General features: G+C 45.0%; 1 protein-coding gene across 1 annotated transcript in view; it reads right to left on the bottom strand.

The window, feature by feature from the left end:
• The window catches only part of RRBP1 (ribosome binding protein 1), a 76,021-nt gene extending 55,160 nt beyond the window's left edge, over window positions 1-20,861 (bottom strand). The window contains exon 1 of the mRNA XM_064275757.1: window positions 20,708-20,861. The gene's annotated coding sequence lies outside the window, so the exon portion shown is untranslated. The remainder of the gene's footprint in view (window positions 1-20,707) is intronic.
• Between the last annotated feature and the right edge of the window lie 3,458 nt (window positions 20,862-24,319).

The raw sequence follows: 24,319 nt of genomic DNA, 5'->3' as shown, positions 1-24,319 counted from the left end.
TCTTCTTTATAATACATCACCAGATTTGATTTGCTCATAATTTTTTACATGGAATTTTGTGTGTGTTCCTAACATGAGGAAAATTACAGGTCATTCTGACTGTTGTATCTCGTCTTAGTATCGAGGTCGTTCTAGTCTTATCAAGTGAGCTAAGGCTCATCCCTTTCTTCCTGTTTTTCTCAAACAGTTTTGTGTAAAACTGGGATTATCTGTTCTCCGCAGGTTTGGAGGCGCTTGTCTGTAGAGCTGTCGGGAGCTGTGTTTCAGGATCATCTCGGGGGGCGGTGCGGGTAGAGGACTGATTCCTAATCGCTGATTCAATTTCAGTGACGACTTTAGAACCAGCTTTTGGGTTTATAATCCAACCTACATAATTTTATAACTCCTTCCTCCAACTTCTAATGGCTTACTCTTCTTAAAATGGACACTCATAAATCTTTAGTTCTTTCTCTTCTTGCAAATATTTAAGGCAATAATTTCCTTCTAAGCATGACTGTAGCTTCATTCCACAGGGCGTGGTGCCCGCATGTCACTACCGCTCAGTTATACTCAGTGTCTAGTTCTCGTATGATTTCTTCTTTGACCCGTTAGTTGGCAGCAGCTTTCCTAACATACTGGGGGGCGGCGATTTGACTACTGTCACTGATTATTCCTAATTTAATGATACTGTCCTAAGGCAATATGTTGTATAACAGGGATCAAAGTTTTCAGACTTTTAACCACTATCGAGAAAAATAAATTTTTATGTGACTCAGGACACATACGTATGTAGAAGAAAACTTTCGGGAATAATAACAACCTCAGTATGTATAAATACACTGGATTTTCCTACGCCATCAAAAAACTAAAAAAGGTTTTTCCGCAACCAACTAAGCTGACTTTGAGGCCCGCCAGTCAGTGAGACCTACAATTTGAAAACACTGATTATGATATTTGGTGCATTTTGCTACACTGTGGTCAATTTTTATAAATACACGTGTTCTCTATGGAGTGTAGGGTTCTACATGTAGCCTCAGTTCAAGCTTAATAATCTTCTATAGAACCCTACTTGCTCTTCGCTTGTTTCATCTAACAGCTATTAAGAGCTCTTAAAATCTCTCACTATGATCATGGACTTACCAATTTCTCCCTAGAATCTGTCAATTTTTGCATTATTTGGAGGTCACTGGGTGAATATACGATCAAAATTGGTATACCCTCCTGGTGAACTACCTATTGTCCCCACCCCCATTATGTAGTGACCACTTTATCCCTAATAATAAATGCTTTCTGCACTAAAGGCTAGGTTCTCTGACTATTAAAGTTATACCAACGGTCCTTGGTATAACTGGCCTGAAATATTTTTCTATTCTTTACTTTCAACCTTTCTGTGTTCTTATATTAAATGTAGCTCTTAAAAATAGTATATGGCTGGATTATACTTTAAGACCAGTGTGGCAATGTCGGAATCGACTGGACGGCAGTGGTTTTTTTTTTTTTTTTTTTGGTGGCAATTTGTCTTTTTAAGTGGTAAGCTTAGTCCATCTACCTTTATTATGATTTCCCATATAACTGTATTCATTTACAGCCTTATTTTGTGCTTCCTATTTACAATACTTTTTCTTTGCCTATTTTGCCCTTGTTTCTTCATTCTACTGGATCATTCAAGTTTTACTGAGTCACCCTTTTTCCTCTATGGTTTGGAAACTATACATTCTATTTCCTCTTTTTTAGTGAGTAACCAAAAAAAAAAACCAAACCCGCTGCCATCAAGTTGATTCCAACTCACAGTGACCCTATATAGTGAGTAGAACTGCTCCATAGGGCTTCCAAGGCTGTAAATGTTTACAGAGTAGAACTGCCCTTGTTCAGTATCTTTTTTTGAAAGGAGCCCTGGTAGCGCCCAGCTGCTACCTGAAAGGTTGGTGGTTAGAACCCACCCAGCCGCTCCATGGGAGGAAGGCCTGGCGATCTACTCGCATAAAGATCACAGCCTAGAAAACTCTACGAGGCAATTCTATTCTGTCACATGGGGTTGCTTTGAGTCAAAAGGTGGCTTGACGGCACCTAAAAATGACGATATAAAAATATATAATTATAATGCTTTTTACATTTCTAACATACATACTTGACCTAATTTTACCAATACCCCTCACCTCCTCCCCAACAGTAGAAGAACCACAGAAGGCCTTGACTCCAGTCCTCTTCTACTGACATAACTCTACATATGCTCTACTCGTTCTTTCCACCTTGGTGCAACTTCCCTACCCCTACCCTCCACGTACCCGGACTAGTGGCTGTCTTGTTCCAGGTACCTGATGCTTACTTGTTTAAATTTACCCAAATGTTTACCAATTTATTTGCTCATCACTGCTTCTTGCATCTCACTCTTTCATTCTGAGTCTTCTTTCTTTCTAAAGTAATCCTTGACTAGTTCTTCCAGCAAAGGTCTGTCCTTGATAAACTGAGTCCATAAAGCCATGAAAAAATGTATTTCACCCTTATTCTTCATTGATAGATTTAAGTGAGTACAGAATTCCAGGTGAGGGGAGTGACTAAGACCAGAGGCATTAAGCTAACCTGGACAGATATTCTCACTGCTTTGAAAATATTTTGTCTCCTGGCTTTTGTTGTTACTGTGCAGAAGCATACTTTAAGTCAATTTCTTGCTGCTTTATAACACTAAAAAATCCCACTGCCATCACTTCGATTCTGACTTACAGCAACTACACAGGACAAAGCAGAGCTGTCTCATAGTGTTTCCAAGGCAGTTATCTTTACGGAAACAGACCACCACATCCTTCTCCTGTGGAGTGGCTGGTAGGTTTGAACTGAAGACCTTTTGGTTAGTATCTGAGTGCATAACCACTGTGACGCCAGGGCTCCTTTCCTTTATAATACCTGCTTAAAATCTGATAGCTTTTAAGATCCATCTTTGGCGTTCTAAGGGTTGAACAAAATATTTTTAAGGTATGCATTTATGTTTAATTGATTTTATTCAGGCTCTTTGTAGTTTCTGAATTTGGTAAGTAGTGATTTTCATCAATCCTGGAAAGCCCTTTGACTTTAGTTCTTTGAAAACCGTCTCGCACTATTCTTTCACGATAGAACTCCTACTTGGACCTCGATCTCTTTGTGCTGCCATTCGGAAAAACTCCTCAGACATCTGCTCCACTTTACTAACTCTCTCTTCAACTAAGTCTAACCAGCTCTGTAATAAGTCCTTTGAATTATTCTATTTGTTTTTTTCAAGTCTGCCTGGTATTTTTTTTTTCTATTTTTATTACCTTTTTTTATACCTTTAATAGTGATTTCATACTACGAATTCATCTTTAGCGGGGCTTAACAGTGGAAATCCTATATAAGCTGAGTTGTGGGCTTGTTTCTAAAGAGCTGTTTTATCTTTGCTTCAACTAAGGCCCCAGGGAAATCAGCATCCAAGCATTAAGTTTTATAATAGTCATGGCCTCCTGTTATAAACTCTCAGAAGAGACCTTTACTCACTGGCTTCAGGACAAAATAGATAAGCTCTCACAACATGCCATCCCTCAGTGCCACTGGGCAGACACTTTTTCTAGTGTGAGAAGAAGCTCAGTTTCCAATCCCTACCTTAACCCATTGCTGTTGAGTCCATTCTGACTCATAACAACCCTATAGGACAGGGCAGAACTGCCCTATAGGGTTTCCAAGGCTGTAATCTTACATACGCAGACTGTCACATCTTTCTCCTGAAGAGTGGATGGTGGGTTCGAACCACAGACCTTTTGGTTAGCAACTGAATGCTTTAACCACCGTGCCACCAGGGCTCCCTGTTCCTACCTTAGACAAGCCCAAAACTGACAAAGATGATTTTGGCCCCACTCACACTCCACGGTCCGTTTACTCCCAGTCACCCCATCACCCCACGATTATGGCCTCTGGCAACCTCTTTTACTGCCTAGTAAACTCAGCTACGCTTTTTAAAGAATGTTTATCAACTTTATCTAACATTTTTAAGTGTTTGGAGAAGAGTTTTCAGATTGTCTAATCTAAAATTTTAAGTGTAATCTCTGACTTTTTTATCCAAAGGAACTAAGAGAAAATGCAGTAATTTATTTCATGTTATAAGAGAATGGAAATACAGTGCCCTCCTACTTTAAAGAAACAACCACTCATTTTAAAGAAGGATTGAAACCCTGAAAATAGAAATGTATTCTATTATAAGCCTTTGTGTATTATCAGGCATTTCAGATTCAATTTCTGTGCCTGAGGAAAAAAAATAAAGAACTGACATGTTTCTCCAAAATTACTGTCTTTGGAACCCTAGGCACTTAAATAGACCTAGATCTTCTGAGAGCTTACAAGAAGCGTACAGGCTTTACCTTATTAATGAAGATAGCATGTCTAGAAGGTAGGAATAAAAAATCCTGACTTCTCAGAATGAACACGAACAATTAAGGTGTGCTAGCCCAGAAGAGAATCCTTAGGCACTGCTTCCAATTAAACCTTAGCTTTTATATCAACAAGTACTCAATAAGTGTTTGCTGAATAAACGGTCTCCCACATATCACATCAGAATAGTATTCACTAATTTATATGGTTGCCCTCTAAAGACTAAATCTAAACAGAAATACATAGGTAGCCCTGAGAGTGAAAAATAATGAATGCCATGGCATAAACAGTATACAGAACACTACCAACAATGCACAAATGCCATAAGAAAAACTAGATAACTGGGATCTCCTAAAAATCAAACACCTATGCTCATCCAGACTTCACCAAAAGGGTAAAAAGATTACCTACAGACTGGAAAAACTTTTTAGCTATGACATTTCCGATCAGCGCCTGATCTCTAAAATCTACATGATGCTGCAAAAACTCAACTACAAAAAGACAAATAAACCAATTAAAAAAATGGGCAAAGGATATGAACAGGCACTTCACTAAAGAAGACATTCAGGTAGCTAACAGATACATGAGGAAATGTTCATGATCATTAGCCAATAGAGAAATGCAAACCAAAACTACAATGAGATTCCATCTCACTCCAACAAGGCTGGCGTTAATCCAAAAAACACAAAATAATAAATGTTGGAGAGGTTGTGGAGAGACTGGAACACATACACCGCTGGTGGGAATGTAAAATGGTACAACCACTTTGGAAATCGATGTGGCGCTTCCTTAAAAAACTAGAAGCAGGACTACCACACGATCCACCAATTCCACTCCTTGGAATATATCCTAGAGAAATAAGAGCCTTTACATGAGCAGATATATGCACACCCATGTTCACTGCAGCACTGTTTACAACAGCAAAAAGATGGAAGCAACCAAGGTGCCCATCAACAGATGAATGGATAAATTATGGTATAGTCACACAATGGAATACTATGCATCGATAAAGAACAATGATGAATCCGTGAAACACTTCATAACATGGAGGAATCTGGAAGGCATTATGCTGAGTAAAATTAGTTGCAAAAGGACAAATATTGTATGAGGCCACTATTATAAGAACTCGAGAAACAGTTTAAACAGACAAGAAAATATTCTTTGATGGTTACGAGAGTGGAGAGGGCAGGGGGAGAGAGAGGTATTCGCTAATTAGATAGTAGACAAGAACCATTTTACGTGAAGGGAAAGACAACACACAATACAGAAGAGGTCAGCACAACTGGACTAAACCAAAAGAAAGAAGTTTCCTGAATAAACCGAACACTTTGAAGGCCAGTGTAGCAGGGGCAGAGGTTTGGGGACCACGGTTTCAGAGGACACTAGGTCAACTGGCATAACAAAATCTATTAAGAAAACATTCTGCATCCCACTTCAGAGAGTGACGTCTGGGGTCTTAAACACTAGCAAGCAGCCATCTAAGATGCATCAATTGGTCTCAAGCCACATGGAGCAAAAGACAATGAAGAACACCAAAGACACAAGGGAATTATGAGCCCAAGAGACAGAAAGGGCCACATAAACCAGAGACTACATCAGCCTGAGACATGAAGAACTAGATGGTACCCGGCTACAACTGATGACTGCTCTGACAGGGAACACAAAAGAGAACCCCTGAGGGAGCAGGAGAACAGTGGGATGCAAACCTCAAATTCTCATAAAAAGACCAGACTTAATTTTCTGACTCAGACTAGAAGGACCCTGGAGATCATGGTCCCCAGACCCCCTGTTAGCCCAAGATGGGAACCATTCCCAAAGCCAACTCTTCAGACAGGGATTGGACTGGATTATGGGATAGAAAATGATACTGGTAAGAAGTGAGCTTCTTAGATCAAGTAGACACATGAGACTATGTGGGCAGCTCCTGTCCAGAGGGGGGACAAGACGGCAGAGGAGTTCAGAAGCTGGCTGAATGGACATGAAATTATAGAGTGGAGAGAAGGAGTATGCTGTCTCATTAGGGGGAGAGCAACTAGGAATATATAGCAAGGTGTACATAAGTTTTTGTATGAGAGACTGACTTGATTTGTAAACTTTCACTTAAAGCACAATAAAAAAAATTTTTTAAATGCATGCCATATAGTCTTACACGTTTTTGGAGTTATTTCTCGTTTCTCACAATTTTTATGCTATTGTCTTTTGAGTTTATGCTATTATCTTTTATATTCTGCAAGGGAATTTTTTTTTTCCAGCAACCTTGCCAAGCTCATAATAATTCTAGTAACACATCTGTAGATGTTTTTGAATTTTCTACATATATAAGCGTATCGCCTATGAGTGACAGTTTTGTTCTTTTTTCCTCAATCTTAATATCTTCTTCATTTTTCTTGCCTCCTGCAATAGGGTATGACCTACAACACAGCGCTGAAGAGAAGGAACGATAGCGTGCATCCTGGTTTTCCTGATCCCAAAGGGAACGAACGCTTCAAGATGTTTGTAAAACAGCAACCATCCAAGGTAAGACAACTGGTTTCCAACCACCTGGAACAACAGTGGAGGGAAAGTCAGGAATAATTAAAAAAAAAAAAAAAAAAAAAGGAGCAACAGTGGAGGGAAAGTCAGGAATAGGAGGAGGATATAGACTGTGTGACTAATTGCCTCCATGAATAAACTGCCTTCTCTGCCATGAGACCAGACGAGAACTGGGCGGTGCATCCAGCTACCATCACTGAACATTTTGATCAAAGATTCTGTAGACGAATCCTGATCAAAAGGGGACAATTCGGAACAGAATTTCAAATTCTCACGGACTCTAGACTTCCTGGAGCCATGGGGGTTGGATAAGCCCCTGAAACTATTGCCCTGAGATAATCTTTAAACTTTAAACCCAAAATATCCCCTGAAGTCTTCCTGAAACCAAATAGTTTAGCTTAAAAAAACCAGTAAAAAATGTCTGCCTTGAATATTATGCTCTGAAGAACTATCTGTATCAGATCAAATTGACAACATCAACTCAAAGGATTAGACAGGCCCTTAGGGGCATGAATTTATGTTAATGGGGGAGGAACAACCCAGAAAAGGAGGGTGAGAATAGTTGTGCAACTTGAAGAATGTAATCAGTGTCACTGAACTATACATGCAGAAACAGCTTATTCTCAACAAAATAAATTTTTTAAAAAAGGAAAATAAAAATTAAAAATATATATTTACAATAAGATTTATAGAGAGATCCTTTATCAGGTTAAAGAAGTTGCTTTTTATTCCTAGCTCGCCGTGAACAGATGTTGAATTTCGCCAATACTTTTTCTGCATTTGTTAAGATAATCGTGTTACTCTCCTGTAATTTGTCAGCATGGGAGATGAACATAAACTTATTTTTTATTGTTAAACCAATACAATTTAGTCATTTTTTTATACTGCTGGGTTTGGTTTGTATTTTCAGGTATGAGATTGATCATTTTCTTTTCTGTTACGATTCTTGTCAGGTTTTATAACAAGGTTGGCTGGCATCGAAATGAGTGGAGAGAATCCCATCTTTTTCTACTAATTTTTTTTTTTTTAAAGAGTTTGGTTCAACTGGAATGCTCATTCTTTAAATGTTTAGTAGAGCTAACCACGCTTGGTATTTTTTATGTGAAGACTACAGATCCAAAGTCTTTATTAATTACAGAACTATGCAGGTTTTCTCTCTCTTCTTGGTTCCTTGTTAGTAATTTATTTTTGTAGAAATCTATGTTGTCAGAACTTGCAAAATTATTGCTATTACTTTCTATTATTTTTTCTTTGACCTATAAATACTAGAATTACACATTACAAAAATTTCCAAACACAAGATTTTCTATTTATCTTTTTATTCATATTTCTAGTTTAATTGTTCTGTGTAATTTCAATTCCTTGGCATTTGTTGAAACTTAAGGCCCTGGATATGGGCAATCTTTGAAAAATTCCCATAAGTGCTTTAAAGAATATACACTGGTGGGCTGCAGCATTTCATTTATACATGGTCACATGTGGGTACATTTCTGTTTTGTTCAAAAGTTCTAACCCTTATTGATTTTTGTCTGCTTAGCTGTCAATTACTGAGAGAAATGTGCTAAAATTCTCACTATAATTATAGATTGGACCATTTCTCATGGTTTATCAATTTTTTTAGACTATATTAATAGATACACAGAAAGTTAAAATTGCCCTATTTTCTAGCTGACTTGAACTTTTATTATGAAGTGACCTTCTCTCTCTGTAATGCTTTTTTTGCCATAAAGTCTATTTTATAGAACATTAATAGAACCACACTGGTTTTCTTTAAAAAGTATTTCCATGATATATATATTCTTTACTCTTTCAGTTTCATCCTTTCTATCCCTTGTAAACAGCCCAAAAGTTGAATTTTAAAAATCCAGTTATGATATCTTTATGTTTTAACCAGCATACCCGGTCAGTTTAGATTTCATATGAATGCCGACATGTTTGGGTTTTAATCCCATCCGCTCTGGGTTTCTTTCGGTCTTTCTGATCTCATTTTGGATTGTTTTAAAATCATTCCAATTTCCCCCTCTATTGTTTCTATTCATTAGTAATTACCTTTAAAAAACAACAGCATGCAAGTTCACCAAGTTCCAAGTTAAAACACAGCTTTTACCTCCTCCACTAATTCCATTACCCCTTCCAACTCAGACATTATTTTCATGTATTTAATTCTATCCTTTTTTAGCCACCCCCCCCCCAATATTATTATTTTACATTTGTTTAGATTTTGCCAAATACTTACCACCCTCTTTACTCTTCACTGGAAACCCTAGGGGGCAGGTCTACCGTCCTATAGGGTCGCTATGAGTCAGACGTGACTCCTCAGAAACAGGTTTGGTTTTTTTGGTTTTACTCTTCATTAGAAGCCCTGGTGGCACAGTGGTTAAACAGCTCGGCTGCTAACCGAAAGGCTGGTGGTTTGAACCCACCCAGCTGCCGGGAAGATATGGCAGTCTGCTCTCAGGAAGACTTAACAGCCTTGGAAACCCTATAGAGCAGTTCTACCCCGTCCTATAGGGTTGCCGTGAGTCGGAATTGCCTTGATCCAACAAAAACCAAACCTGTTGCCGTCGAGTCAATTCTGACTCATAGTGACCTTACAGGACAGAGTAGAACTGGCCCATACGGTTTCCGAAGAGTGCCTGGTGGACTCAAACTACCAACCTTTTTGTTATCAGCAGCTGTAGGTCTTTACCACTATGCCACCAGGGTTTCCAAATGACTGGACAGCAGTGGGTTTTGGTTACTCTTCATTGCTTCTCACATCTCACTCTTTCCACCTGGCATCACCTTCCTTCCACCTGAAGAACATCCTTGAGCGTTTCCTTTAGCAAAGATCTATCAGTAATTAACTGCCTTGGTTTTTGTTTGTCTTAAAATCCTCTTCACCCTCACTCTTGACTTCTGCCTCTGGTTGCTGTGTCACTATACTGCCAACATGTGGATTCATCTTCATTTATTCTGCTTGAGTTGTTTGGTTTTTTCTTTCTTTCTCCCTTAATGAGGTCTCATCCATTCTGGAAAATTCTCAGTATCTCTTTAAAATTTGGCTCTATATCCTATGATCTCTCTCCTCCCCTCCTGGAACCCCAGGAGGTATACTTCTCAGTCTGTCCTCCCTGAGTCTTAACTGGTCTTACAAATTACCCATTCATGTGGTTCTCTAAGATGATTTCTGTACGTTTCTTTTGCTCTATCTTCCAGTTCACTACTTCTCCTCAGTTGTGTCTCATCTGCTGGTAAACTTACCTGCTGGATTTTTAATTCTATTAAACTTTCCACGTCTAGAAGCTGTACCTAGTTCCTTTTTCAAATGTGCCAGGTTACTTTAAACCTGGTAAGCGCCACCATGTTTTATATTATAATCTGTGCTAACTACGTTAAAAACAGCTCTATTTCTGCTGGCCCTCATTCCCATTGCCGTCCACCTTCTGTGTTTAGTTATTCCTAACTATAGACAGCTCATTTTCCTTTGAAATTTACACCTGAGGATTCTCTGAGCCTAGGGCAAAGGTGCAGGCCTTCAAAGATCTGCTTGCTTCTGACTGGCCCAGAGGCACTATCTGTCCAGGTGGTCTGCATGAGGGACAACTTCTGGGTAAGACTTCTCAGTGTGTTCTCTCCCTCCCACCCCGGCTCTGCAATGCACCAGGTCAACTTTCTTTTTAGGATCCTAGGAGGAAGGGAGATAAGCTTATCTCTGATTCACCCTGAATATATAGTAGCCCTCTGGGTCCCAGCTCTAAGAGGGGTGAGGGGTGTCTCCCATTGACACTATTAGTTCTCCAGGTCACCAAATGCCCTCGGGGATGGCTCACCCTCCTGGGTTACTTTTTTCATTGAAATTTTGGCTCTTCACTATCTTCCTCAGTATCTTCTGAGCCATTTAATGATTTTCAGAAGGTATTCTTTTTATCTGTTACCTAGTCCCAAGTCAGGAGACTGGCCCAGATTACCCACCCCCTACCATGTTTAAAACAAACCCATTGTCATCCAGTGGATTCCAACTCATAGCGACCCATGTTTAAGCTACTGTTGAGACTGCTGTCACTTGGAGCCAAAGGAAGCATCAACCAACAAACCTCTTAAAGAGAAAAACAGTATCATCACGCTATGACACAGGATGGCTGGCTGTGCAGAGAGGTTTCCCAGTCTAAACACGGCCATACCTCAACCCCGGGAGGAGACAGCAGTGTCACACACCACCCAGCACCCAGGCTGTGTACCAGGCAGGGAGTCCAGGAGGTGGGCGGATCTTCAGATTAGAGGCATGTGGGCCAGGGCTGAAGGAGGTCTGACTTTTGTTCCTTTGTTTTTAAGAAATCCACTTACTAACACTCCTTACGGGGAGAAGTCTGATGAAGAGCTCAATCTTGAGATCGAAGCTCTGTTGAAATCCCCCCTTCCACTACCTTTAAGCTATGATGTGTGGCTAAGAGCCCACAACAGCTCCCTGCCAATAAAATCTGACCCTGAATCCTCTTTCACAAGCCCTTTGCAAAGACCCACGTTTGATTCATGGATTCCCTGGGCCAAGCACTCCCATCTCCACAACAAAGGAGAGCTTCAGCATGAGTTATTTTTTATTTATCATCAGTGGTAACTCAAACTTCATTCCAGTTCCTTTTTTAAAGTCAACCATTTTGTAATATACCCTAAGCCCTCAAACATTGCTGGTGAGAACATAAATTAGTACAAGCACTTTGGGAAAAAAGCCTGGCACTCTCTTCTAAAGCTGAGCATATACCTTCTTCTGGTCCTGCATTTCCACTCCTAGGCACAGACTCAATAGAAATGAGTACAATGTTCACCAAAAGACAGAGGCGAGAATGCTTAGGGTAGCATTATTTATAATAACCCCAAACTGGAAGTTCTCCAAGTATCCGTTTACAGTCAACTGGATAAAGTGTGATATGGTCACACACTGGAGTACTACGTAACAATGAGAATGAAGGAATGAATGAACTATAGCTACCCCAAAGACATGGATGAATGTTGAGCGAAAGACACTAAAGAGTATGTACCGTAAGATTCCATTTACGTAAGGTTCAAAGGCAGACAAAACTAGCCCTTGATGTTAGCAATCAGAAGACCAGTTACCCTTGTGGCCGGAGAGCAACTGGAAGAGGGGCACAGAGGAGGTTCTTGGGGGAAGGGATGGGAATGCTGTCCCTTGGTCTGCTGGTAAAACACAGGTGTTAGTTTGTGGAAACGTCCTGAGCTATAGACTCACGATAGTGCATTTTTCTGTAAATACATTTACTTCAGTAAAGAGTTAAATACATGGATGTCGTCTTTGGTCAGAAAACATATCACGTGAATCTTCAAGGAGAAACACCTTTAACGCCTGAAGAATCTCTGCTATGGGACACTTTTAGTGCTGCCACTGCCTAGGTCTCATATTACTGTTCCCTCCCGTGAGAGGAAATAGCTAGGACCTAGGTCGAGGTTGGTAGGTGTCTTCTTGACCAGGGCGGTGACTTAACAGTGCCACAGACTTTGTTCTGCCACGTGACCACATCAAATGCACTATTCTCACATCCCTTTTAAAATCTCACACTGCACAGAGTAAAATATATGTACCTCCAACTTCAGAGACTAATGAGACTTCTCAGCAAGTTTTTCAGTAATTCATTACTCTTTGGCATTGATGCCTTCCCTCAATCACTGTGACTACTATCAAATTAAGAAAATTACAGGTTTTTTTCCTAATGACTACAAATACCTGAAACAAACAAAATAAAAAATGTATTTAACAGTAGAGAAATTGCACCTAATTCCTATTCAGGATCAGTCTTAATTTGGAAAAAAAAAATTGTTTTTGATTTGACTGTTCTGTACATTTTAGTTACCGAACGAGAGAAGTCTCAGGAAAACATACCACCTGGGTTTGGAGCCAGAACACGGCTCTTTCACCTTTCCTCACTGAACGAGTGGGCCACACCGGCCCATCAGGAAGGGCTGGGATCTGGGTTTACTTTTCTTTGCCTGAAAGCAAAATAAGAGAGGAAAGAAAAGAAGGGAGCTAGGCCTGGAATCAACCAGCCTGCCCGGATCATTTCCCTCCACCTCACCAGGCTGTCACGCAGAAGTCCTCCTAGAGAAAGAAAACTGCCAGAGGGAAGGCAGATTAACTTTACCAATTGCTCTTACTCCTTAGTCTGACAACGTTCAGCCACAAGGAGAGAGAAGGTAATGTCAACTAAAGAAAGGAATTCTCCCTCCTACCACTAAGGCAACACTTTTTGCTCACTGAACACAAAGCCCACCTCTTTTCACAGCAAGCCAGCAACACTGTTTACACCAAAAATAACGCTTTGTTTCCTGGTGACTGTGTCCTCACCAGTATCTCCCTTACTCTGACAGCCCACCAAATGCTCGTCAGTTGCACCCGGAAAAAAAGGATGTTCCTGCCGGTTCTCCCCGGAACCGTGAGAGCACCTGGGAAGGGCCCAGTCCCTACATGGTGCTGCAGGGACATGGCAGATGCATGCAGGTGGTCTGGAGATGGAGGGCACCTGCCCCGGGACAGCAAACACCCAGCCGTGCCCTGGGGTTCTTCAAGCCCCAGGTCCCAGCGGCACACAGCCTTGACAGTGCCCTTCACGCGTGCTACTGTCAGTTTTTCAACTGAAACCAAGGGGCAGGTCACCCAAAAATCACTTGCATTTGGCTCTGGAATATGCTTTTGTATTTATGTTTGATGTTCTGGGAACCCAGACTATTTCAGACTAAATAGTAAGATGTGCGCAGAACACACACTCTAGAAAATCACCTCTCCATGAGCTCAGCAAAGATGGGCATCTGCTGTGTGCCAGTCACTACTAAAGGCAGTCAGCAATTTTCGGCAGCTCAGCTGGCCATCCCCTGGGTGCTTTCTAGCCCCTCCTCGCTCTCTGATGCTGGGGTAAACAGTGCCTCCCAGTGTTACCAACACCCAAGCAGGTAACATGTGTTAGGCTCAGAGGCTGGTGAACCAGAGCGCGTGCCCTGCCCAGAGAGCGTGTCCAGTCAGTGGCTGCCACACAAGAAAGCAGACCTGATATAGCCAGAAACTCCCACTTTCCCAAAAGAACTTAAAATCTAGATTTTTAATGGGGGGGGGGTGGAACTCCATTTTTAAATGGTATTTCAATTGTTTAATGGCCTGGGGTTGGCCAAACAACACACAGGTGCAGGCCAAGTTCAAGCCACGCCAGGTGCCAGTTTGGAGGCAGTCTTGAGACAGCCTACGGCAGGCCTCCACATTCACACCTTGCTGGGGCAGCGGCACAGAATTACAGGTTTAAGATCATCTTTTATTCCCACTTTTGAGTCAGCATATAATATTCGTTATCACTAGTTATTACTATACCTAGCTGATATCTTCCAGCACATTCTCTGTGGGTCTCCTCTCTGACCAATGAGAGATTCTCAGCTGCTCATCATTCCAGGCACTTTTTAAAAGTTAACTTTGGCTGCACGTTGTCCTGTAGAGTACTAAAACGAGTCCACTAGTACAACTAAGAATTCAAAAAATGCTTCCCAAATACTATCAAATAGATCCTTTCAAAGTTACATGTAGTATAACCAAAAAAAAAAAAAAAAAGCCAACCCCATTGCCATTGAGTTGATTCCGACTCACAGCGACCCTATAGGACAGAGTAGAGCTGCCCCATAGTTTCCAAGGAGCACGTGGCAAATTGGAACTGCTGACCTTTTAGCAGCCGTAGCATTTACTCACTAAGCCACCAGGGTTTCCACTACGTAGTATAACCAAAAAAAAAAAACCAAACCCATTGCCATCGAGTCGATTCCAACTCATAGTGACCCTATAGGACAGAATAAAACTGCCCCACAGAGTTTCCAAGGAGCACCTGGCGGATATGAACTGCTGACCTTTTGGTTAGCAGCCGTAGCACTTAACCACTATGCCACGAAAGTTTCCTACGTAGTATTACAGAGCCCTGCGAATAGCCACTGACCCCAGAAAACAATTTATGCCAGCCCAGTATGAAAACTCCAGCATATCAGAATGTGTATGGTTTGAGGTTTGGCAGCTATAACAAGCTTGCCAAAATAATCTAATTTTTTATAAATTAAACTTGCTTCCCACTGCTAGACAGGGAGAGATACATGTTACTTATGGCGCTTAAAAGAAACACAACAGGTATGTTTGGTTTTCAGACTTGGGAGTCTAGCTGCCTGTTTCAGGAGACTCATTCAGAATTTATTTGCCTAAGAAAACAGTCTCAAGGAAGCCCCTGAGTTAATTTTCCATAATGCTAAATGGCCCTGGCTTACCCAGGCTCTTTCATTTAGAATTAAATATTTACTTTCCCTACAAGCCATATGCTTTCCACTTAATATCTATTTATTTTCCATGTTTGTTACATCTGGCCATTTTGATGCTGCTGGCATTAGGTGAAAATCTCTCCTGGGCAGTGTGACTGTCTGTGCTATATTCCGACTCCCTCATCTTCTCTTGGTGTAGAACATACAATACACACACAAAGCGGGAATAACGCTTTCTAAAGGTAAGACCTTGTTGGGTTGAACTGTATGAACTGGTCAACTGTTTCTGACCTACAAAACGGGCAGCTTCATATGGGTCAATGTAACGTTTCTAAACGATCGAGAAAAACAGAGACTTGTATGTTTAGAGAACAAGAGCTACCTCGAGACTAGGGCTCAGCAAGAGAACTTTCTGGGATGAGAGAAGTGATCTAAATCTGTGCTGACCAATAAGTGGTTATTGAACACTAGTAATGGTGGCTAATGTGACTAAGAAACTGAACTTTTAACGTTGTTTTACATTTAAATGTAAAATAGCCACACGTGGCCAGAGGCTACATACTGGACAGCACAGTTCTAGACTATAGCTTCTTTGGGCAAGAACTAGGTTCTCTCTCACTTGTTTGTATTTACAGTGTTCCAAGGCCCAGCAAACGGTAGGCATGTGAAAATTAACAGTGCCTTCTTTCATTGCCACATTTTCAACTCACTCCTCGCCTTCCTTCTATTAAAGTTCCACACTTCTGTGTCCTCCCTCACGTAATTACTGTTCCGGGAAAAGTGGAATTAAACAGCTCTGCAGGCAAACCTTTGGAAGGCCGTGCCCATATCACCTGGCAGCTGGCCTGATTATCACCTGACCTGCCAGGCCTCAGCACTCTCATCCACTGCATCGAAACAACCATACCTGTCTCATAGGGTGGGGTTGTCAAGAGGCCTAAATTCACATCAAAGTCGTAGAATCAGGTTCTATAACTGTGAATTTTAAAAATCAAGTTGGCTCCTACCAGGATGGGTAAGATAAAAAGCAGAAAATAACAAATGTTGGCAAAGATGTGGGGAAACTGGAACCCTTACTCATTGCTTGTGGAAATACAAAAAAGTACAGCTGTTGTGGAAAACTGTGTAGCAGCTCCTCAAAAAACTAAAAATAGAACTACCATATGACCCAGCGGCGAGGCTCCTAGGTATATACCCAAAAGACCTGAAAGGAGGGAACTCAGAGTCTTGTACACCAAGGTTCATTGCAGCACTATTCACAACAGCCAAAAGGTGGAAACAACCCAAGTGCTCATCAACAGATGCATGAATAAACAAAATATGGTACATACATACAATGGAATATTACTCAGCCGGTAGGAAAAATGAAGTCTTCGCAGATGCCACAAGATGGATGGAGCTGGAGGACATGAGTGAGTGAAATGTGACGGAGATGGAAGACATGCTGAGTGAAGTAAGTTAATCACAAAAGGACAAACATTGTATGACCTCACTTATATTAAAAAGGCAAACACACAGAGACCAAAGTTTACTAGTGGTTACCAGGGGTGGAAGGGATGAGGAAAGGGGGGGTGGGTAACCAGGGAAGGTTAACAGTGACAAAATTTCTCACTGATTAAGGGTAGTGTTGCACAGCTGATTATTGTTAATTGCTGTCAATAATGTCTATCAAACAAACAAACAAAAAAAACCCATTGCCACTGAGTCGATTCTGACTTATAGTGACCCTACAGGACAGAGCAGAACTGCCCCATAGAGTTTCCAAGGAGTGCCTGGTGGATTGAAACTGCCAACCTTTTGGTTAGTGGACACAGCACTTAACCACTACGCCACCAGGGTTTCCTCAATAAGATATATACCTGTAAAAAGTTGAACTGTCAAAAGTTGTGTGATAGATATATTTACGACAATGACAAAAAAAGAGTAGTTGCTGAGGCTGCTTATGTACAACCAAAGACCTCGTGGGATTTGGTTCCTTGGTTTAGAGGTTTAGGGTAATGGTTTCATAGGACACCCCAGTTAACTGGCCTAATATATTTAGTGCTTCTGTTCCACCTCCTAGTTTGTTGTGTAGTGCCTGGGGTCTTAAAAGCTTGCGAACAGCCATCCAAGGCACAACAATTGGTCTCTCTTCACCCGGAGCAACAGAGGAAGAAGGAGAGTCAGAAATAAGAGAAGGAAATGGAATGCATGGCTAATTGCCTCCATGAACAACTGCCTCCTTTACCATGAGACCAGGAGAACCGGATAGTGCCCAGCTACCATTACTGAACATTTTGATGAAAAATTCTATAGAAGAATTCTGATCAAAAGAAGGGAAATGCAGAAAAGAATTTCAAATGTTCATGGACTCTAGACCTCCTGGAGTCACGGAGGCTGGATGAACTCCTGGAGCTACTGACCCGAAATATGAAATAATCTTTAAACCTTAAACCAAAAATATCCCTTGAAGTCTTCTTAAAACCAAACAATAGTTTGGCTTAACTAGTTAAAAAAAAAAAAAAGACTGCCCCGAGCATTATACTCTCCTAAGAACTACCTGTACGGGATCAAATTGACAACAGTAACCCTAAAGATTAGATAAGAACCTTAGAGGGCAGTGAGTTTACATTAACGGGGAGGAACAACCCAGAAAAGGAGGCTGAGAATAGAGGCACAGCTCTGAAGAATGTAATCAGTGTCACTGAACGGCCACGTAGAGAGCTCAACTGGTGTATATTTTGCTGGGCATAGTCTCAACAAACAAAATAAAATGAAAAAACCAAGTTGGCTCAGTTTCATTTATTCCAGCACAGCTGGGTAACTATAGAGAGTATTTTAACAAGTACAGCTGTCTATTTCACTTAGCAAATATTTATTGTGCATCACAGGCCAGGCCGGGCCTTAACCACTGTGGGCCCAGGATGTACAAATACGGATAGTACAGTCTGTACCTTCCTAACTCTGACTGACCATTATCTCTTTCCTCCTGAAACTGGATTTTAGCAAAGAAAACCCCGGTGTCTCCAAAGAACTGACCCACTATGTGTCATTCATCTATTAATTAGAGCTCCCAGGGACAGAAGAACAAGTCAGAAGAATACGGGGTCCTAACACTCTGAAAAGGGGTTCCTGCTACTTAATAAACCAATATTCCAATTCTATCATTTGTATTCAGTCATTCAAACCAAATTTGGAACTAGTTAATTACTGCAGCCTGAGTGAGGGCTCATTTCGGCGAAGAGCATCAAACGGGACTCAAGGATTTAAGATTTATTCAAAACTCTCCCATCTGAATATCTCTCCCAAAAATTATTCCTGTGGCATGCATGGTATCACCTAACTTCATCTAACATCTTGAGAGGTTCAGAGGCTGATTCGTAACTATGAAAGAAAAGAGTTCTGTTAAAGCTCCATCAACAGAACACCCTGCTTCCAAGATCCCTTTCTTACACTCCCCACAACTTGGCCTCCTCCCACAGGCGTGCACTGCTCCACGTAAAGACATAACCTACTTGGAGGTCTGCCCCCCCTCTTCTTCCTTTGCTTAACTAGAGAGACGTGGCATCTCCAAGACCTCAAAACCGGAAGCTTCTTTCTGAAAGGGAAACAGGTTGGCAGGCCACAGTGGGGCCGGCCTTTACAAAGTTCATAACCAAATGAAGAGATCACCACAATAAGGAGCACACGGTGGGGTCATGGAGTTTCTCTGGGTGTTAGATTAATGGGAAGTTAAGGCAAACTATGGCCAACAGAGAAATAGGAGGGAGGCAAGGGTGGCAAGGCTGCTCCCCAACTGAGTCGAGCTGGTGTAAAACTTGTAGTGGTCACTCCTGGAAGTCCTGGACAGAAGACACGGGCCTCCCGAGAACGGACACCCAGCAGTCACAGTTCTGAAGGGATCCCTAGCCTGGGATGTGAGGCTCAAATTGGTCCAAACTCCAGAAACTGCTATCCAGATGCCCCCTACCCTAAGGGTCCCAGGACACTGAACCAAGAGTGAAGCGAAAGGCTGCCAGGAACCTGGCTAGCCTTCTCCCAGGGGAGGTTTCTGGCAGCCCTCACAGTTTCATTTCCTTGGTGTTTCCCAGTCCCTCCTGACCTCAGACCTCCCTCTCAAAGGCAGTGATTGCCAAACTACCTTCTATTTGCACAAGATCCTAGTTTTTCCCAGCACTTCCCTCCTGTGAGTGGGTGGCACTATATCTCCAAAGTACAGATAAGCAAAGTGAGGTTCCAAGAGGTTAAGTGACTTGAGCAGAGCGGCAGAGTCAATAACGGTGGCATTCGGGGTAAATTCAGACCCTGTGCCTTCTGCAAGCCCTGCGCCCTAAAAACTCACCGCCCCCCCCCCACCCCGTGAACAGCCTACGCTTGTTGACTACTGCCTACATGTGCTAGATCTTCAGAGCTTTTCTCTGAAGTTGAAATGATCAGTAATCCTGTTTTTTTTAAGACGAGGAAACGGAGACCAGGTATGAAACCACTTGGCCAAGGTCACCCTCTGCAGTGCGAAGACTTCAGAGTCTCTTAACTTTTACACCACAGAGCGCTATAGCTGACGATTTGTCATTTGGGGAGCGGGGTCCCTGAAGCATCTGGGATGCCCGGCCAGACCCAAGGGCTCTTCCCCAGGGCGCAGCCCCGGACAGCCCGGGAGGCTGGGGCGGGCGCCAGGTCGGGCGTCAGCGCTGTTGGCCGGCTCGGCCGGAGGTGCCCGCTTCCGACCGGCCCTGGCACCGCCGGTCCATTCATGCGGCCACGGGAGGGCCGGGCAGGGGCCGGGGTGCCTCGTACCCCCGCCGGCGCCCTCGCGCCGAGCCCCGCGCGGCCCCGCGGTGGAAACGGTGGCGCCGGCCCCGCCGCCAGGGGGAGCAGGGAGCCGCCTCCCGCACTCCGGGAAGTTGCCGCCGCGGCCTCCCGGACCCCGTAACGCACCCCCGGTCTCCGCGCGGCGCAGCCCGCAGCCCCGCGCCCCTGGCCCGCCTCGTCGGGGAGCCGCCGCGACCCCCGAAGCGCGGCGAGGCCGCAGCCCGCAGCCGGGCGCGCACAGCCCGCCGGCCCCCCATTCAATCTCGCCTCCTCCCCACCGGCCTCCGCCGCCTTCCGCCCGCCCCCATCCCCCTCCGGCCGGACTCCAGGCCGGCAACGTCATCCGGCGGCTTCCCGAAGCTTAACCCCTTCCTCCGCCGGCTCTGCGCCGCCCCGCCCCGCCGCCAACTTTCTTCGCCCAACTTCGGAGCGCGGGGCCGGCCCGACGGCCAGGCCGGGAGGGAGGGGTCCCGCGTCGCGCCGCAGGCCACGGCGGTCCCCGACAGCGAGGGCGCGGGGCCGGCGGGGGGCGCGCTCGGCCGCCTCCCGGCACGGGGCTCGGCCGGCACACGCCCCTGCCCCCCGGCTCCGACCCCACGGCCCGCGGCGGCGGCGGCGGCGGCGGCGGCGGGGGGCGGGCGAGCCGGCGCCGCCGGGGGAGGGGCCGCCACGGAGACGTGTCACCCGCGGCGCCGCCGGCCCAGTCCCGGCCCCGACGGCCTGTCCGCGCGCCGCCGCCGCCGCAGGGCCCGGCCAAGTTTCTTACCTGCAGCCGGAGACGCGGGAGGAAGAGCGAGAGGGCAGGAGCTGCCGCCGCCGCCGCGGAGCCGGGAGAAAGGAGTCGACCGAGTCTCCGGCGAGAAGCCGCCGCCGAGCAGCTGCAGGCACCACGACCCCGACGCCGCCCTCCCCGTCCGCCGTCCGCTCCGGCCGCTCGCTGGCTGCGTGCGCGCGTGTGGAGTCGTGGCACTTTCTGCCTCGGAGCTGGCGAACGGCCCCCTCCGCCGGGATCGCCGCCTCCTGCCTTCCCCACCCGGGCCAGCCATTCATCGGGCCGCCTCTCCCTATTGGCCCGCGCCCCGCCACTCCGACTGGCACCCGCCAGTCACGGCGCCGGCGGCCCGGCTGCGGCGCCCGCCATTGGGCGGGGAGGAGGGTCTCCGCCTTGGCCAATGGGAGAGGGGAGGAGCTGCGGTGCGCCGAGGGGGCGGAGCCGGGAGGGGCGGGGCCGCGCGGCTCGGCGCCGGGCCTGCGCGGGGGCGGGGCCCAGATGCTCCGCCTACCGGGGGGTTCGCTCTCGGGCCCCGCCTCCCCGGGGCCGCGGCGCTCGTTTGCAGCCGTGAAGTCGCCGGCTGTGACCGGAGGCGGCTCCCGGAATGCCGTCGGGCGGCAGGGGGTTCGAATCCCGGCAGCTCTAGGCCTCTGTTCCAACCCCCCCCCCGACCCACCGTGTTAACGTGGCGGTGGGTGTCTCCCTGAGCAGAATTGCGCAACCTGTAAACAGCTGGAGCAAATGCTTTATTTAATCCCAGCTTTTTTAACTTATACCGTGTCCTGTAGAGTCGCCATGAGTCTGAATCGACTCCATGGCAACGGGTTGCGGGTTTTGTTCTCCTTTTTTTTTACTTCCCCGAAGCAGCGTCCCCTCTGATCCCCGGGTGTGAGGTTACGCTCTGCTGGGGGTCAGCTCAGGGGGGGCAGAGCTGGAATCTTCAAAGAGATCGTAGTCAGCACCAGGAAAGGTCCCCTTGAGTATATGGAGGAATTAGGGTGGAAGGACCAGAAGATGTACAGGAGGTGGAGAGCTGCACCCATTTTTAGGGAGAGTACAACTAAGGCACAGGCTGTTTGAGATACTTATCCAAACCGCAGCCAGCAGAGGAAGAATTACAGTCCCCCTTATGGCATTTTACCCCATGCAACAGCGAGGGCGCCAGGTTCAGGCCTAAGAAACGCACCTATTTCCCAGAAAACTGAGCAAATGAAACTTCATCGTCGTGTGACTTTTCGACCACTATTTGACAGCACTTTCTTCATAACCAAATAAGTCTTTCAAGTGAAATAATTTTAGGCTTGTTTTTAACCATTATATCAGTGTGTCTTAAAGCTAAGCCTTTGAACGTGAGCCAAAGCCTGCTTCTTTGAAATTAAGGTTTCTGAGAGGCCAGAAAAAGTTGCAGCAACCTGACGGTCCCTACACCCCTTCCCTGGCCCCTGTGCGTGCACAATTTGGTGTCTAACACGAGTCTTTTTCTTGGATATCAACCACCCATCCTTATTCGTCCCTGGTGCTGTGTATGTTGTTTTTAGAAACATGTGAAATACGTAAATCCTGAGAGAATAAGAGCCCTGGTGGTGCAGTGGTTAAAGTGCTTGGCTGCTAACTGAAAGGTTGGCGGTTCAAATCCACCAGCTGCTCTGTGAGAGAAAGATGTGGCAGTCTGCCTTTGTAAAGATTTACAGCCTTGGAAACCTTATTGGGTGGGTTTACTCTGTTTGGTTTTTTTTTTTTTTTTTCTGGTTTGGGGTTAAAATTAACTGTTTATTCCTATTTTTAATCTCAGCAGTTCTTTAGTGCATTAATGATTAATGAACGGGAATTAACCAGGATTAGCTTCTTTCAATGGTGAGTCTGGTTGGAAATAAAAAATCAAGAATCCCAGTTTCTGACTGGTAATTATAACCAACTACTTAAAACTGACCGACGGTAAGCCAGAGTCCCTGGGTGTCGAAAAAGGTTAAGCACTCAACTACTAGCCAAAAAGTTGGCTGTTGGAACCTACCCAGAGGTGCCTCTGAAGACAGGCTTGGTGATCTGCTTCCAAAGACTTCCGCATCCTTGAGAGCCCTATGGAGCAGTTCTTCTCTATGCATGAACTTGTCTTGAGTTGAAATCAACCCAGGGGCAACGAACAACAAGCCCTTTAACCTCTCTGAACTCTCCTTAGCTAGGAAAATCACTCCTTCTGTGGCTATTAGGGAGGAATCCATTCATTTCTTCATTGACTGGTGTTTGTCCAGTGTTTTTTTTGTTTTTTTTTTTTATGGTATATACTGCCAGGCTGGGCAAGCAGCCTAGGGTGACACCCAGAGCAGTGAAGACCCAACTGCCCTCAAGGGCCTTGCTGTGGGCAGGGACCTTCTTTATCTTGTTCAAAGTTTTTGTTCAGGTTTTCCCAGGAGATTCGGAAAGGAGGATTTGGGTGAAGTAGTTTACTTGGAGGATAATCACAGGAAACATGTAGAAAAGTGGAGAAGTGAGACAGGGATGGGAAGGAGCCAATAAAGAGTGCCATATAAAGCAAGTTACCGACATGGGCAACTGAGGCTCAGTATCTCTGGGGAATGCTGGGAGACCTTGTAGAACACACCCCAGAGCTATCCCACCTGAGGGGCGAGGAAATGAGGTCATTTATCCACCCACTCCGGGTCCTCATTGATTGAAGGCTTCTTCTGTGGGGGGGGTCTGTAACTCCCCCCAGGCTCCATCAGGCAGAGAAAGCCTTCCAGCAGGGAGAAGCAGCTGCTTGCAGCAAGAAGATTTGGCCGAACCATGAGTGCCAAGGGGTATAGAAGTGACCACAACAGTGTGTCCTATGCAACTGTGACCCCAGCCCCTGACAGTGCTTGCACAGGGAAAAGTAAATATATGTTCTACAAATATTATTAAATGAATTATAGCATTGCAAAGTCCCTAGAAGTGAGGGGTGTTTACAAAAAGGCACCCCTTGTCTATTCCCTTCCATAACTCAACATTTGATTTGGCCTCAGTACAACACACTTTTCAGTACATAAGCGTGGTCTAGCCTTTGCTTGTCTCCCTCCCTGCCCTTGTCCTCCCACTGCCACCTCCCACTGTGTTGTGGAGACCCCAGTCATCCCCACCCACCTTTGAGCTCCCTCAGGTGAGTCAGCCCCAGGGTGGCCTGCCTTTCACAGCCCCTGCTGCCGCATGTGGACCCTCTTCCTGTGCCCTGCTTGGCCTCTTCAGCGTGTTTCAGCCTTGCCCTCTCCCAAGCCGTGACTGGGAAAAACCAGAACCACCACCCCCAGGACGAGATATCTGGACAGGGAATGCCGGCTGGGAGAACAGGGAACTTTCTCCAGGTTCAGAGTGGCTGGCTCTGTTGCTATCTTCTGCGATGAGGCCCAAACCCATTGCCGTCCAGTCAATTCCGACTCGGATCTGCTAAATCCCCCAGCCTTCCAATTGTTGTGAGCTGCCATAGAGTTGGCCCCACTCATGCACGTCAGAACAAAACGCTGCCTGGTCACGTGCCGTCCGCATGATCAGTGGGACTCAGCCATTGGGACCCACAGGGTTTTCAGCAGTAGCTTGCCACCAGGCCTTTCTTCTTAGCCTGTCTTAGGCTGAAAC

The sequence above is a fragment of the Loxodonta africana genome, chromosome 24 (assembly GCF_030014295.1).
Source record: "Loxodonta africana isolate mLoxAfr1 chromosome 24, mLoxAfr1.hap2, whole genome shotgun sequence".
In the NCBI taxonomy this organism is placed as follows: domain Eukaryota; kingdom Metazoa; phylum Chordata; class Mammalia; order Proboscidea; family Elephantidae; genus Loxodonta; species Loxodonta africana.
Note: the sequence above shows the minus strand (reverse complement) of the source record. Positions and strands in the feature narration are given on the sequence as shown.